Source organism: Triticum aestivum, chromosome 6B, assembly GCF_018294505.1.
Source record: "Triticum aestivum cultivar Chinese Spring chromosome 6B, IWGSC CS RefSeq v2.1, whole genome shotgun sequence".
Lineage (NCBI taxonomy): Eukaryota > Viridiplantae > Streptophyta > Magnoliopsida > Poales > Poaceae > Triticum > Triticum aestivum.
The window spans coordinates 303,547,272-303,561,574 of NC_057810.1; the positions used below are offsets into that span (position 1 = coordinate 303,547,272).

A 14,303-nucleotide genomic window follows, 5' to 3' on the forward strand; every position below is an offset into this window, starting at 1 on the left:
CAACTTAATGTTTGTTCAGATCTGGACCAATTTATAAATTTGCATATGAGGACTTACCGGAATTGTTATATGTTGTTCCCGGCCTCATTTAAATTTGTTTTGATGTGTTGCTCTTGTATGCATCATCTCTTGCCATGAGTAGCTTCATGTAGCCTTGTCATGCATCATACTTGGTTGAGCATCATGCCTTGTCATGTGTGGTGTGTTTACCATGTTGTGTGCTTCTTCTCGATAGTTCCTATTTCGTTGCGATCGTGAGGATTCGTTCGTCTACGCTTGGTTCGGCTTCATCCGTTCGCCTTTTTCATGGACTCGTTCTTCTTCCTAGCGGGATTTCAGGCAAGATGACCGTCACCTTGGATCTCATTACTATCATCGCTATACTAGTTGCTTCGTTCTATCGCTATGCTGCGCTACCTATTATTTGCTCTTCAAGCCTCCCAAATTGCCATGTCAGCTTCTAACCTTTTCACCCTTCCTAGCAAACCGTTGCTTGGCTATGTTACCGCTTTGCTCAGCCCCTCTTATAGCGTTGTTAGTTGCACGTGAAGTTGAAGATTGCTCCATGATGGACATGATTATGTTGGGATATCACAATATCTCTTATTTAATTAATGCATCTATATACTTGGTAAAGGGTGGAAGACTCGGCCTTATGCCTGGTGTTTTGTTCCACTCTTTCCGCCCTAGTTTCCGTCACACCGGTGTTATGTTCCTGGATTTTGCGTTCCTAACGCGGTCGGGTGATTTATGGGACCCCCTTGACAGTTCGCTTTGAATAAAACTCCTCCAGCAAGGCCCAACCTTGGTTTTACCATTTGCCTCACCTAGCCCTTTTTCCCTTGGGTTTCCGGAGCCCGAGGGTCATCTTTATTTAACCCCCCGGGCCAGTGCTCCTTCGAGTGTTGGTCTGAACTGAGCTGCCTGCGGGGCCACCTCGGGGAAACTTGAGGGTTGGTTTTACTAGTAGCTAGTCTCATCCGGTGTTGCCCTGAGAACGAGATATGTGCAACTCCTATCGGGATTTGTCGGCACATCAGGCGGCTTTGCTGGTCTTGTTTTACCATTGTCGAAATGTCTTGTAAACCGGGATTCCGAGACTGATCGGGTCTTCCTGGGAGAAGGAATATCCTTCCTTGACCGTGAGAGCTTGTGATGGGCTAAGTTGGGACACCCCTGTAGGGTATAAACTTTCGAAAGCCGTGCCCGCGGTTATGTGGCAGATGGGAATTTGTTAATGTCCAGTTGTAGATAACTTGACACCAGATCCGAATTAAAACGCATCAACCGCGTGTGTAGCCGTGATGGTCTCTTTTCAGCGGAGTCCGGGAAGTGAACACGGTTTTGAGTTATGTTTGACGTAAGTAGGAGTTCAGGATCACCTCTTGATCATTGCTAGCTTCACGACCGTTCCGTTTGCTCTCTTCTCGGTCTTATTTGCGTATGTTAGCCACCATATATGCTTAGTCGCTGCCGCAACCTCACCACTTTACCCCTTCCTTTCCCATTAAGCTTTGCTAGTCTTGATACCCATGGTAATGGGATTGCTGAGCCCTCGTGGCTCACAGATTACTACAACAACAGTTGCAGGTGCAGGTTATGCGATGATCATGATGCGAGAGCGATGTTTGCTTGTTTGGAGTTCTTCTTCTGCTTCTTCTTCGATCAGGGGATAGGTTACAGGTCGGCATCCTGGGCTAGCAGGGTGGATGTCGTTTGAGTTTCTGTTTGTGTTTCATCCGTAGTCGGATGGTGCTCTTATGTAATATGATGTTGTATTCGTGTGGCATTGTATGCCTTTTGTATGTATCCCCATCTATTTATGTAATGTTGATGTAATGATATCCACCTTGCAAAAGCATTTCAATATGCGGGTCTATCCTTGGTGGTACCTTCGAGTTCCTCTTGGATAGGGTCGCATATTGGGTGTGATAAGTTGGTATCAGATTCCGATCTCTATTTTTCATTAATGGTTCAAAAAAGATTCACTATCTTTCTTATTCTACTCTTTCACAAACGGATCCGAACTGACTTCTTTGGATCTTATCCCATTCATACAAATGAACATATTATAGTATAGGCAAGTAATCCCTATTATTAAGTAAGTCATTCACAATCCATATGATTATCCTGATATTTACTAAGTCCAATTTGAGAATACTTTTTTCTTTTTAGTTGACATACATACAAGTACTCTACTAGGATGATGCACAATAAATAGTCAGGATAGCTAAGTTGGTAGAGCAGAGGATTGAAAATCCTCGTGTCACCAGTTCAAATCTGGTTCCTGGCACAGAACGAACAATGAATGCCTTTTCGGGAAAGAAAAGGGCCACATATTTTTTATAGGGAAAAGCTTTTTTAAGGGGAAGAATCATCAACAAAAAATCCAGGAAAGAACAGCGAAGGAAAAACGTGAAAAAACAAGTGTTTTCCCGGAACGGAATAGTGGAAATTCCATACGTTGATCACCAATGTTGCATGTCTTTCCTTAAGCTGGAGTACTTTGAGTTAAAAGGCCTACTTTATTTGTCCTTTTAAAGCCTTCTTATTCGTCTAGCTATTTCCAATTCTAATAAATAACCCGATCATATCATATCTTGGAAAACCCTAAGACTACCCAAGGTTGTACCCTACAGTGTTACCTATAGTCTATACTTGTGTATACGTTGCCTTCTGGGGTGGCAAGCTAGAACCAAGTAGTCTAGGTATCAATTCCAATTTAAGTCAATGATCCTCATTTTCTCCAACATTAAGAAGATTATTGATAAGGTGACCAACCATCACGCAGGATTCCGGGTCGGAGTAGCACCTCTTGCCTGATATATACAGGTCGTTACTGGCGATTCGTTTGTGCCCTATGGTGTTCAATTGCCCGTTTGTTCCCTCCCCCTCGGGATGGGTCAACCTACTTTGCCCGCTCAGGCGCTCCAAAATGCTCTGACTAGACCGCCGACACCCATGATTTGTCCATCATTCAAAATGGCATCTCGTAAGGGATCATAAGGTAGGAGGAATCACAGATCCTCCGTGCACTTTCGCCTAGAGTTAGTTTTATTTTTCACTACTGTCTGAGTGGTGGCTAAACCCTGAAACTTTTCCTTGAAATGAAATAAAGATCTAACTTTATTCTAGTAGTGGTTTTCGCAAATGTAGATTATCTTGTTGATTAACACCCACTTTCCATACCCTGCAATTCAGAGGCCATCACCTCTGGTCTTTTAGTAACATATCAGTAAACAAGGCTCTCCTCGTGTAGCTTTTTGTTCTCGAGGAAGAAAATCTCATTGATTACTTAGAATGCCGGATGAAGCAAGTTACATCATTGGTTCTTTCATGATTCACGTATATTGGAAATCTCTTTCTTTAGGAAATGGGATGGCATTCAATTCTAACTTCGGGATTCTCTTCTTCTTGAACATTCATGAAAAGAAGGACTCTGGCTTTAATGCTAAAGTTTAGTACTGGACCGAGCGTACTTACCTACTTAGACAAGAGGGATACTTATAGATCTCTATGAGCGTAAGGAAAAGTGGGCAAGACTACTTCCACAACTACATTTTTGCTTAAGCAGGACCTGTGAGACCTCGAAGCAACCATCTACTACTAGTTATAGATGCTATCTCTAATTGAGTAGAATGGATGCTTCACAGCGGTTCTGCGACAGGCAGGCCAGTCGGGTGAACATAGGCAGCTGTTCCTATAGAACACAAGTCTTTCTCTAAAGCACGACCTTCCGATTGGACTACGTCTGGTCTCTATCCTTTTTATTCCAAAAATGGGTCCTTGATCAAAATGATCCGGTGTCTATGTCCATGCCTGAGGTTGGTAAACCCTATATCTATTGCGGGGTGGTTTGAGGAAGGGACAGCTTGTAACCCACGACTTACTACTACGAAGATTCTGGCGGAGAGCTTTTCACATGTAGATAGGTCGAGATGAGGAAGCTCTGTAGTCAACTAATAGATAGAAAATCCACCTTGTGAACCGTGTTTGTCTTAAAGTACTGTCTGAGAAGGAATATACATGTTCCAATCCCTCTAGTGGCTATACTGATTGACATAGGTAGCTTTCGTAGTCAAAGCTCATAGGGCCAAATGCTCTATTGGAGTGGGCACGAACACACACAATCAAGGTTCGAAGAACTTCTACTTCACACCTTGAGGATTCTATGACGCTCACTCAATGGTGTTGTGGCGATTGCAAGCAATCAATAAACGAGGAAGCCAAATTATGGATCCACAAAGGCTGCATCAGAAGGAAGAGTAGGTGTTGCTATGCCGTTGGCTGGGACTGAGACAGAGAGAGGGGAGCGTAGCCCCTATGATCCCGGTAAAGAGTTCCAACTAAGCTCTTCTCAGGTTCTTTCTTTCTCTTCCATTCTTATGTTTATATATTAAAGTGTAGTTTTCTTACTGAAATATAATAATATTAATCTAATATGCTCATTGGTGTTCCAAAAGTACCTTACTGGATTCCCGAAGATGAAGAAGCAACTTGGGTTGACTTACACAATGTTATGTATCGAGAAAGGACACTTTTTTTAGTTCACTGCCATATACATAGAAAGAAGTGCTTTTCCACCGGTATCAACATTCTATCTGGAATCAGTAGCGATAATTGTTGTATTGTGAGCCAGCCCCGTAAGACACTACGCACCTCCAAATTCTATATGATTTTTCCAATCATTTCATTTATACGACCCGCAAATAAGATAAGATCTTGGCTCGCCCTACAAAAAAACAACTATATGCCCTATAAACTTGCTTGCTTCTTCGAATCTCGAAATAACATATAGAAAGTGTTTCTGTGATGAGACCATTCTCAATCGATAAATGCGATAGGAGCCTATGTGTTTCACGGGTAGCCGGCCAATAGGGGAAGGTTGTGAATCCGGCGAACCGACCGCTTTAAGAACGTGATTGTCTTCTCTCACTCAGTTATCAATTGACAAAGATGACCCATTCTTTTTCGCCCTAAAAACGACAATGGTATGGTACTTTTTCTTCAAATCGAGATTGTGTGGGTGTCCGCTCATGTTCACGTTACATGCTAAATCAGGCTTTCCTTGGAAAAACCAAGGACAACCCCTATCTCAGTCTCCTTTCCTTTCTCTTTTCGGGAGCAGAGCTGAAAAAGATGGAGTTACCTGGAGATGGAAAATTTTGATTTAACAATAAAAACTGTACAAAGCGTCTCTCACTTCCATTCTTTTATTAGAGATTTTTTCCATCCTACACTGGATCCGCAGCTTGTGAACCAGCTTTTGGAGGGGGTGGAGACACCTACCTTGAAAGACAGGGACCTCCTATTCCAAATATATGGAATAGATCCCGAAAATAGAGACGCTTTGTTTTCAGAAATCACAAAAATGATAGAATCATACATGCAGCAGGCTAAATTGGTTTTGCCAGCGTCATACAATGTGACCAAGTTTTGTGACCAGTTTCTGGGCCCGGATTCTCCCAGGAGTCTAAGGGAGACTTTCATAGATTGACATTTCAAGGGGCACGAAAGCTTCACTTGGAACAGAGGCGTGGTTCATTTTCTAACGAAATATGGAAGGCCGAAGACTTCCAGCCGGGTAGCCCAGTAAGTTCTCCGAATCTGCTTTTTTTGGAAACCCCATTGAATCAATTTGCCATCATACCAATAATTGATCTTCATGTGGGCAACTTTTATTTATCATTTACAAATGAAGTCTTGTATATGCTGCTCACTGTCGTTTTGGTCGTTTTTCTTTTTTTTGTTGTTACAAAAAAGGGAGGTGGAAAGTTAGTGCGAAATGCATGGCAATCCTTGGTCGAGCTTATTTATGATTTCGTGCTGAACCTGGTAAACGAACAAATAGGTGGTCTTTCCGGAAATGTGAAACAAAAGTTTTTCCCTCGCATCTTGGTCACTTTTACTTTTTCGTCATTTCGTATTCCCCAGGGTATGATACCCTTTAGCTTCACAGTGACAAGTCATTTTCTCATTACTTTCGTCATTACGATCGTTGGATTTCAAAGACATGGGCTTCATTTTTTTAGCTTCTTATTACCCGTGGGAGTCCCACTGCCGTTAGCACCTTTCTTAGTACTCCTTGAGCTAATCTCTTATTGTTTTCGTGCATTAAGCTTAGGAATACGTTTATTTGCTAATATGATGGCTGGTCATAGTTTAGTAAAGATTTTAAGTGGGTTTGCTTGGACTATGCTATTTCTGAATAATATTTTCTATTTCATAGGAGATCTTGGTCCCTTATTTATAGTTCTAGCATTAACCGGTCTGGAATTAGGTGTAGCTATATCACAAGCTCATGTTTCTACGATCTCAATTTGTATTTACTTGAATGATGCTACAAATCTCCATCAAAATGAGTCATTTCATAATTGAATAAAAACGAGGAGCCGAAGATTCTAGGGGGCTACCGCTGCGCTTTTGCAGCACTAAACATGGTTCCGGGTACTCAAGATATTGCGTTTGTGTTTGGAGAGGTGTAGATTGTAGATTCCAGCCGAGAAGACCAGGAAAAGATAAGGATAAAGAATGTCATATATCTCAGGAGCTAGATCACTTCCTGATGAACAAGTAAGAATTGCCTCAACAAAAATGGATGGAATTGGACCGAAAAAATCCATTCAGCTTCGTTATCGATTAGGTATCAATGGGAACATCAAGATGAATGAGTTAACTAAGTATCAGATCAACCAAATTGAACAAATGATAGCTCAAGATCATGTTGTACATTGGGAATTGAAGAGGGGAGAATGAGCAGACATCGAACAATTAATTTCTATTTATCGTTATCGTGGAATTCGTCATCAAGATGGATTGCCCTTACGCGGTCAACAAAGTCATACTAATGCAAGGACTGCTCGCAAGCAAATTCGGAAATGAAAGAAGGCTACCGAAAGAACAAGCAACGGATTTCGCGCTCATCCCTTGCTAAAGCGCATACGTTTTCTTGCTCCTTGGTACTTGTCTGATCAATCACACTGTTCATTAGTTCACTTGATTTTTCGTTCGATGTCTTGAACCACTTACTAATCACATATACGTATAGTAGGCCCCCTTCACCACTCCACGTCTGGCCCGTCTTGGTCTCGCTCACTTCGCCCGCCTATCGTATCGGCTCGGCTTCGGCTCAAGGCCCCAGAGGGAGAGTATCATTATTGAGTTGACTAACTCCAACCTTGGTATAAAATTCTTTATTAGCAGGTTCGCTTTTCTAGAATCGAAATTTGTATGATAGATCTACGGCGGAGCCGTTTACCAATGTGGAAGTAGTAAGTTTTGACTGACCCAATACAACACCCTTGCTACTACTATTATCCCTCTTTTTTCATGTATCGGCTTGGGGTATCGAAAAGCAAAAGTTCTATCTCCCCTGCCCATAGATTTAAGGATAGCGAGGCATACCAAGGCCATGCCAACAAGAGGAACCATCCAGACTTAAAACAGCCGACCTACCCCCTGCCACTTCCTCCTCTAAGTCAAGTTGATAGATTTCTGTACGAGTTTTCAAGTGCCATCTCCAGTCTAAGAGGTTGAGTTTAGTGATTGTATCGAACAAAAGCCCCCTCCCAGGGCAGGTACGCGACTGTCTCTCTTCCAAAGTGTGATCATCTTCTCCAGTCTCCCGTTTCCACCTATTTTAAATGGTTAACCTATGCGGCACCAATTGAATTTGAATTCTAAAATAAAGTAGACTTCGGTGAAGGAACCTATTCTATGGTATCTGCTCCGGCCATCTCATCTGCTTTCGGCCTTCTTTGTGAGCAGCTCCTAACTCGCTCGATGGGGTATGATCACTACTGTTGATAGGTCGATCGGAAAAGAATATGTTCCAGGACTGAACAGAAAGAAAGTACTCTAACACTTTCTTCGCCATTCTTTTCTATGAGGAGCTCTATTTTGCTAATACAAATGTAATGCTACCTCCCTACGGCGATTCATAACTAGAAGAACTCGTTGGCACAACCGGACCTTATTAAAGGCCTCGGCCGTCTGATCAACTGAAAGATCTTATCTTGGAGTTCTAGTATGGGTCGTCGGCCCTTTCTCCTCCTCAGTAGGTGCAAACCCAGGCTCTGTAAATGATTATAACTGCCTTGGAGCTAGATAAGCAAACCTTCTTCTGTTTGAGTATGATGGATGTTACACCCACTGCTAGATACAAGCAAAAGCTTTCCAGCTAAGCTAGGAGTCAAAACGAACTCATGAAGCTATCCTTCTTCTTGGATCTCAAGATTCAAATGGAATTTTATCACCCCGGATTTTGGCTTTCATTTCCACTTTATACTTGAGTTAAGCAAGGCACCAGCATGGGAGAGAAGATAGCCCCACGGGATCGCTTACTAGCCGGCCTGCTTGATTTATTTATGAGGTATCCAGATGGCACTGCACCAGCGAGGGAAAGGGAAGCTGATGAGAGGAAAGGGAAAAGTCCATTTAATGAATAGGTTCACTACAGACTGTACTATCTCTAGACCCCCTCTCTATACTCCCTCATAATATATGGATCCCCCGGATAATATTGATCCTCCAACAGCTAACATATCTTATCTAAACTCCCAAAAACCTGGGCATGGCTTTTTTGAACTTAGTTGGTTTCGCAAGAAGCAACTTGAAAAGCACAAAGACTACATCTAAACAAACCTTACGTCTTCGTTCGGCTCATTCTTGCTTATCTCACCCTATTTCCTTACTTTAGCTTAGAAGTAGGCATATGGGAAGTTACACAAAGATGACTTATCGGTTGGCCTAAGCTTACTCGATTCCATTCTTTCCAATATCATATACGCCTAGTGAAATGCATCTATCTCCTTTCCTCCCCTTCTTTCTTTTTATCCATTTTATATACCTAGTCAAAGACTACTTCAGATTATAGGGCGGGCTTTTCTACCCATTCACCGGGACCGATCACTGTGTTTGACCGCTCTTGGTATTCAGACCTTGGAATTTTTCGCTAGGAGCTGATCCATTCTTTAAGAGCTCTATACATAAAGAGAAGGCGTATTCACTTAAAGGACTGTGAAATCTACCCTATGCCCCGAAAAGTCTAGGCACCTAAATAAAGTAAAGATGGGATCCCTGACCAATAGATTAAGCTATCCAATGAGTTAGGAACCTTTTTTCTTCCCCCTTCTCTTCTCCGCTTTCCTCTGTTACTCCTTTTGCAGATGGTTGGTCACCACTCTTAGGCTTTTTGTTCTCTGCTTGTGGTGGGTCTCCAATCTTGATCCGGTGCTGACTTAATAGGGAAACCTACCCAAAAAATGCCCCCTTTTCTGGTCCGGTTAACAAAGCTTGTAACCCAAGAGCGGAACGAAGAGCTAAAACGTCACCTTTACCCTTATCCTATTTCTTTCTTATTTGTAAACCAGACTGCGTCATTCCTTTTTTATTTATTTGGTAAGGAAGGGACGGCTATTCCCACAGGTTGATCTTGATAAAATGTGCAGTGGTAAGCAACTAATAATCTCGATGCAGGACTGCCGTTCCCATAGGTTCCTCCTCCAAAACCTTCTTAGGCGAAAAGACTGGAAGGGCTTATTCCCACTGCTGATTACTGAGAACCTTCTACCGGGAAAGATTTCCTTCTATGCCTAGTGGTTTTTGAATTGGAAATGGGAAAGGCAGAGAGAATTTACTCAAATTCCACTATGTTATGTATACAATGATCGGGTTGCGTCTAGTATGATCGGGGTGCTTTATCTAAACTAGGCAGGATAACTTGGCTAACTTTCCTACTCTGATAGCATCTCTGAATGGCAAGTACCCTCAACCGCCGTAACGAAGGAATGAATCTACTTTTGACTTGTCCTCCATATGCAATAGTTTGATTGTCAGGTTTCAAGAATGCTGGAAGAGAAGGGAAACCTTAGAGGCAGAAGGTAGAAAAATGATTTCATCATCTTATGGAAGGCATTTCCATTTTGGTAGACCATTGGGGCAGAAGGAACACTCACTGTAGGAAATTCGTAACTCTATAGATGCAAACCTTTGAGGTAGGCATTAACCATTTGGTACTGTCACTAGTTCGACATACTATAGAAACCCTTTGGTATAGGTAGACGTGAAGCTACATCAAAAATTGTCATTCTATAGATAGCTTAAGTTTGATACCTTCACAAATCCCCATCGTTGACCGAGATGGAGGTAATCTATCTTTCTGAAACCTGCTATCTTTCCACTTCTATCGGCTCACAACTTTTGGATCAATTCTGCGATAAGGCTGGATGGCCAAGGCGCCCTTTCGAGACTAGGACTCTCAGGTGGGTAAGATTCGGAAAACAAAAAAGCTAACATGAATTCCTGCTTATCCCTAGGCTGTTGCTCGGTTCCCTTAGATCCAATAGTTTACTGATCCGGTTTTCCCTAATTTCAATAGTGAGGAGGATGTCCAATAAAAATACTATATTCTAGTATCTGACCAAAGGGAAGAATGAAAATAAATTGAGATAGAGGCCTCGGAAGTAGGGCCTATTAAAAGTACAGTGCCTTCTTGTTCTTGTTCTTCTGATTGTTTGATTCAATTGGATTAAAGGGAAGAGAACACCAAAACTACTAGCGAAAAGCACTTTCACCTGGCTAGCACTTAGCAAGGTTAGTTTAGTTTGCTTGGAACGGGAGCATTCCAAATGCATAACTCGAAATAACACTAAAGACTAAAGCTAGAACATCTATAGTGACAGATGAGGGCGAATCGTAACTAGAAGAAGGCCTCCAAACTGCTTCAAATCAAGAAATTGTGGGGAGCTTTTGGTCAAGTCTTGAAAGGGACTCCCATCCCAGAGTGTGAAAGCTCTCGGGAGAAGGGAATCGACAACACAACTGGAGCTGCCCTTTCTTTGGTTTAGTAAGAAGCTTCCTCAAGTATGTCAATTTGTAGTACGGTCAGTTCACTCGAATCCACTGACTTCATGCATGGGGACTCGGCCATCAATCCTTTCTTGTGACGAGCTGTGACTGGGTGCTCTGAAACCTCCTTAAAAGGAGGGGCGGTGGGGTAAGGTAATTGAAGTAACTAGCCAGTATTAAGATTAGGCATAAGCATAATAAACCGATGCATTCGAAGACGGTGAATCTAGAATAGAGGCCGGGTGGGGAAGCGAAAGATGCAAGAGAGCCTTTTTCCAGGAAGGAAGGGACGACCGAGAACGATGTCCTTTCTCGTGCCTAATGCCTAATGCCTAAGCGGGAGCGCCCCTCTGTCTGCTACTTTACACTACTCCTTGAACGTGTCCTCTCGGCTCTCCTCGAAACTATTCCGAAGTTTTGAATTCCATTTCTATGGATAGGTTCTAAGCATATGAGAGAAAGGCGGATGAAAGGCAGTGACCGTAAGTTCCGAATCTTGCCCTGAATAAGTAAGGTTTCGGGGAAGTTAGAAGACTTTCGGGCTGAATAGGGGCGGTGAGAGGGTGTAGTGTAGTAATGGAGGTGGGCTTAGAGCCAGCAAGCAAAGTAAGGCAAAGCTTTATCGCGAAGAGGGCAGATGAATGAATTGGTTCCAGGGTATTCCTTCTGAGGTATGCCGGGCAATAAGGGCAAGGAAGGCTGCGGGAAGAGTTTCAGGACTAGGCCAGAGGACTCCTGTCCACAAGGCTAGGAAGGAGGAGCAAAAAGATTGAACTAGCCCACGCATCTGCTCCCCTCTCAATCCACCAATAACTCCCATCTCCCAGCATCTCATTCCCCCACCCCGTCGTCGAGAGCAGCCAGCCCTTCTCAATAGAATCCATGTGCCATTGCCTAAATGTCAATCTGCCCCTCCTATCCGAAAAGAAGCATATCAAAATAAAGGTACCAAGGTAACCCTTAGAGTCAAAGCATTTTTCGCTATTAAGGACTTACTGAAAAAGGCTCAATAAAACAGGAATCAGTTGGAGGAAACTAAGGACCAGGTTCACATTATCAGTGAGCGCGGATAAGAACGTTTCCTGGAATTCCACATCCCATATTGACTCTACCATCCCTAACGTTGGCCACTAAGTCCAATCTGACCTATCTCAAATAAGATCTTTTAGGATCAATTGGTTAGGCATCCCTCTTCTTTGTTTGCAAAAGGCCACTAGCCATCTAGTGTTCGCTATCCTTCATCTTTCGACTAGCGAGATGATCTTAAAAACTACAGGCCTGAAATTTGCCTTTCTTAAGACCCCGTTGAACCAGCAATGATAGTAGTGAGATCCAGGGTGACGGTCATCTTGCCTGAAATCCCGCTGGGAAGAAGAACGAGTCCATGAAGAAGATGAAGCCACGAAGACGAACCAAGCGTAGACGAACGAATCCTCACGATCGCAATGAAAACGGGAACTATCGAGAAGAAGCACACAACATGGTAAACACACCACATGGTAAACACACCACACATAGACAAGACATGATGCACAACAAGCATGATGCATAACAAAGCTACATGAAGCTACTCATGGCAAGAGATGATGCAAACAAGAGCAACACATCAAAGCAAGTTTAAATGAGGCCGAAAACAACATATAACAAATCTGGTAAGTCCCCATATGCAAATTTAGAAATTGGTCCAGAACTGAATAAACCTTATGTTCAAGTTTTTAAATAGCAAGTTAAGATGCACCAAGATGATCTACATGAAATTCTAGTCAAGTTACATATAAAGTTCATTTAATTCGGAGCTACGGCCTAGAAGATATGAGCAAAACAAGTTAGACATGGCATTGATGCAAAATGCATAAAAACATCAAGAAAACACCTCAAAACAAGGATGCAACATGATAATATGAAACTTCATGCAAAACCAATCAAGTTCCATATAGAGCACACTCAAAACGGAGCAACGGTTCAACACATACATTCTATACAAGTTTAAAGGACAAGCTGTCCAAAACAGCAACTAGGCATCTAGCAAGCATCAAAACAATAAGCTACAGCACCTCAACATAAGAACAAAAGGCATGGGCATGAAGTACAGGTAAAGCATGACAAAACATGAACACTGAGCTATCTCCAGAAACCACTATAACATGCTCAAAAGGACATGGCAAGATTGCAAATAATAACAGTTTCAGACTTTAGCAGAAATATCATCAGGTTGCAATGTTTAGAGCTATCAAACAACATGCTACAGTAACTTATCATGGCAACCAAAGACATGGCATGCTACTACTAAATACATAGAACAAAAGTCCCTTACTGACCATGAGCCAAAAGGACACAGAAAATATGATGGCACCCATGTAAACATGACAAATTATATGACAGATTCATACATGGCAGGAACAACAATAAGTAAGCATGTTGGTGAGCTTGAACCACTCACCACAGAGCAATACATGGCATGAAAAGGCAACCAACAGTAAGAAGACATGTTTGTGAAGTTAAGCATGGCAAGAGCAAGTTCATAGGGTGCATGGATCACTAACAACAATCATGGCAACATTGGACTTAATGTTAACAGGCTGACAGCAACATTATTTAGCAACTTGAGAGCAAGATTACAACAAGCTACATCAGGCTATAAATGCAACCAGGGGCACTAATGGATAGAGCATGACATGTATAACAAAACATCCTTAGTGAACATCTCCAGATTATGCATAGAATGACCTGTAGCAGCAGGTTTACATAGCATCATGATATAGCAGAATCTGTCTAGCAAAACAGCAACAGCAAGTACCCTACTTCACGAGCTCGATGCACTCAATACAATATTCATAAAAATACATGGATGGAATCACTGGAAAGATGTCATGATATAGCACAAAACACATGTAGAGCTCATGCTCATAAGATGCACACATCAAATGCAACAAAAATGACAAAACAACAAGTTATAACAGTTTCAGCAGATTAATATCATATAGCACTCTTGCAACGATCATTCAGGCATCAAGATGAACTCAAATGGACATGGCACAATGGAACGAACTGAAGAGCATCTCACAGCGAACATTTTGATATATTATGCGCATGAAACGGAGCTACAGATGCAGAGATATGATGCGATGAACATGGCATGAAAATAAGACAGGAAAAGGACTTAGTGGAATTCAACCTCGTAGAAAAACTGGATGGGGCCGTCCGGGATGGAGGGAACCGAGACGGGGCGCGGGCGCGTTTGGTTCAGTGCACTGATGGTTCTCATCCCGATCCGCGGCGGATCTGGCCGGAGGAGAGCTCCGGCGAGCTCTCCGGCGGGGGCACGGTGCGGAGGAGGTCGGAGGAGGCCGGCGAGGGGCGGCGGCGCTGGTGGCGGAGCAGGCGGCGGCGAAGGGCAGCGAGGGAGCCAGGAGGGCTCGGGCGGCGGCGGAGGAGCAGAGGGGTGGGGCGGAGTT

At 42.8% G+C, this 14,303-nt stretch overlaps 1 non-coding gene and 1 pseudogene across 1 annotated transcript; both read left to right on the top strand.

Annotated features, from left to right (window-relative positions):
• The first annotated feature begins 2,220 nt into the window (after nt 1–2,220).
• On the top strand, nt 2,221–2,293 carry TRNAF-GAA (transfer RNA phenylalanine (anticodon GAA)). The gene has a single exon. It is a non-coding gene; the product is annotated as a tRNA-Phe (tRNA).
• A 2,862-nt stretch (nt 2,294–5,155) lies between these two features.
• On the top strand, nt 5,156–6,404 carry LOC123139185 (ATP synthase subunit a-like; annotated as a pseudogene).
• The last annotated feature ends 7,899 nt before the right edge of the window (nt 6,405–14,303 follow it).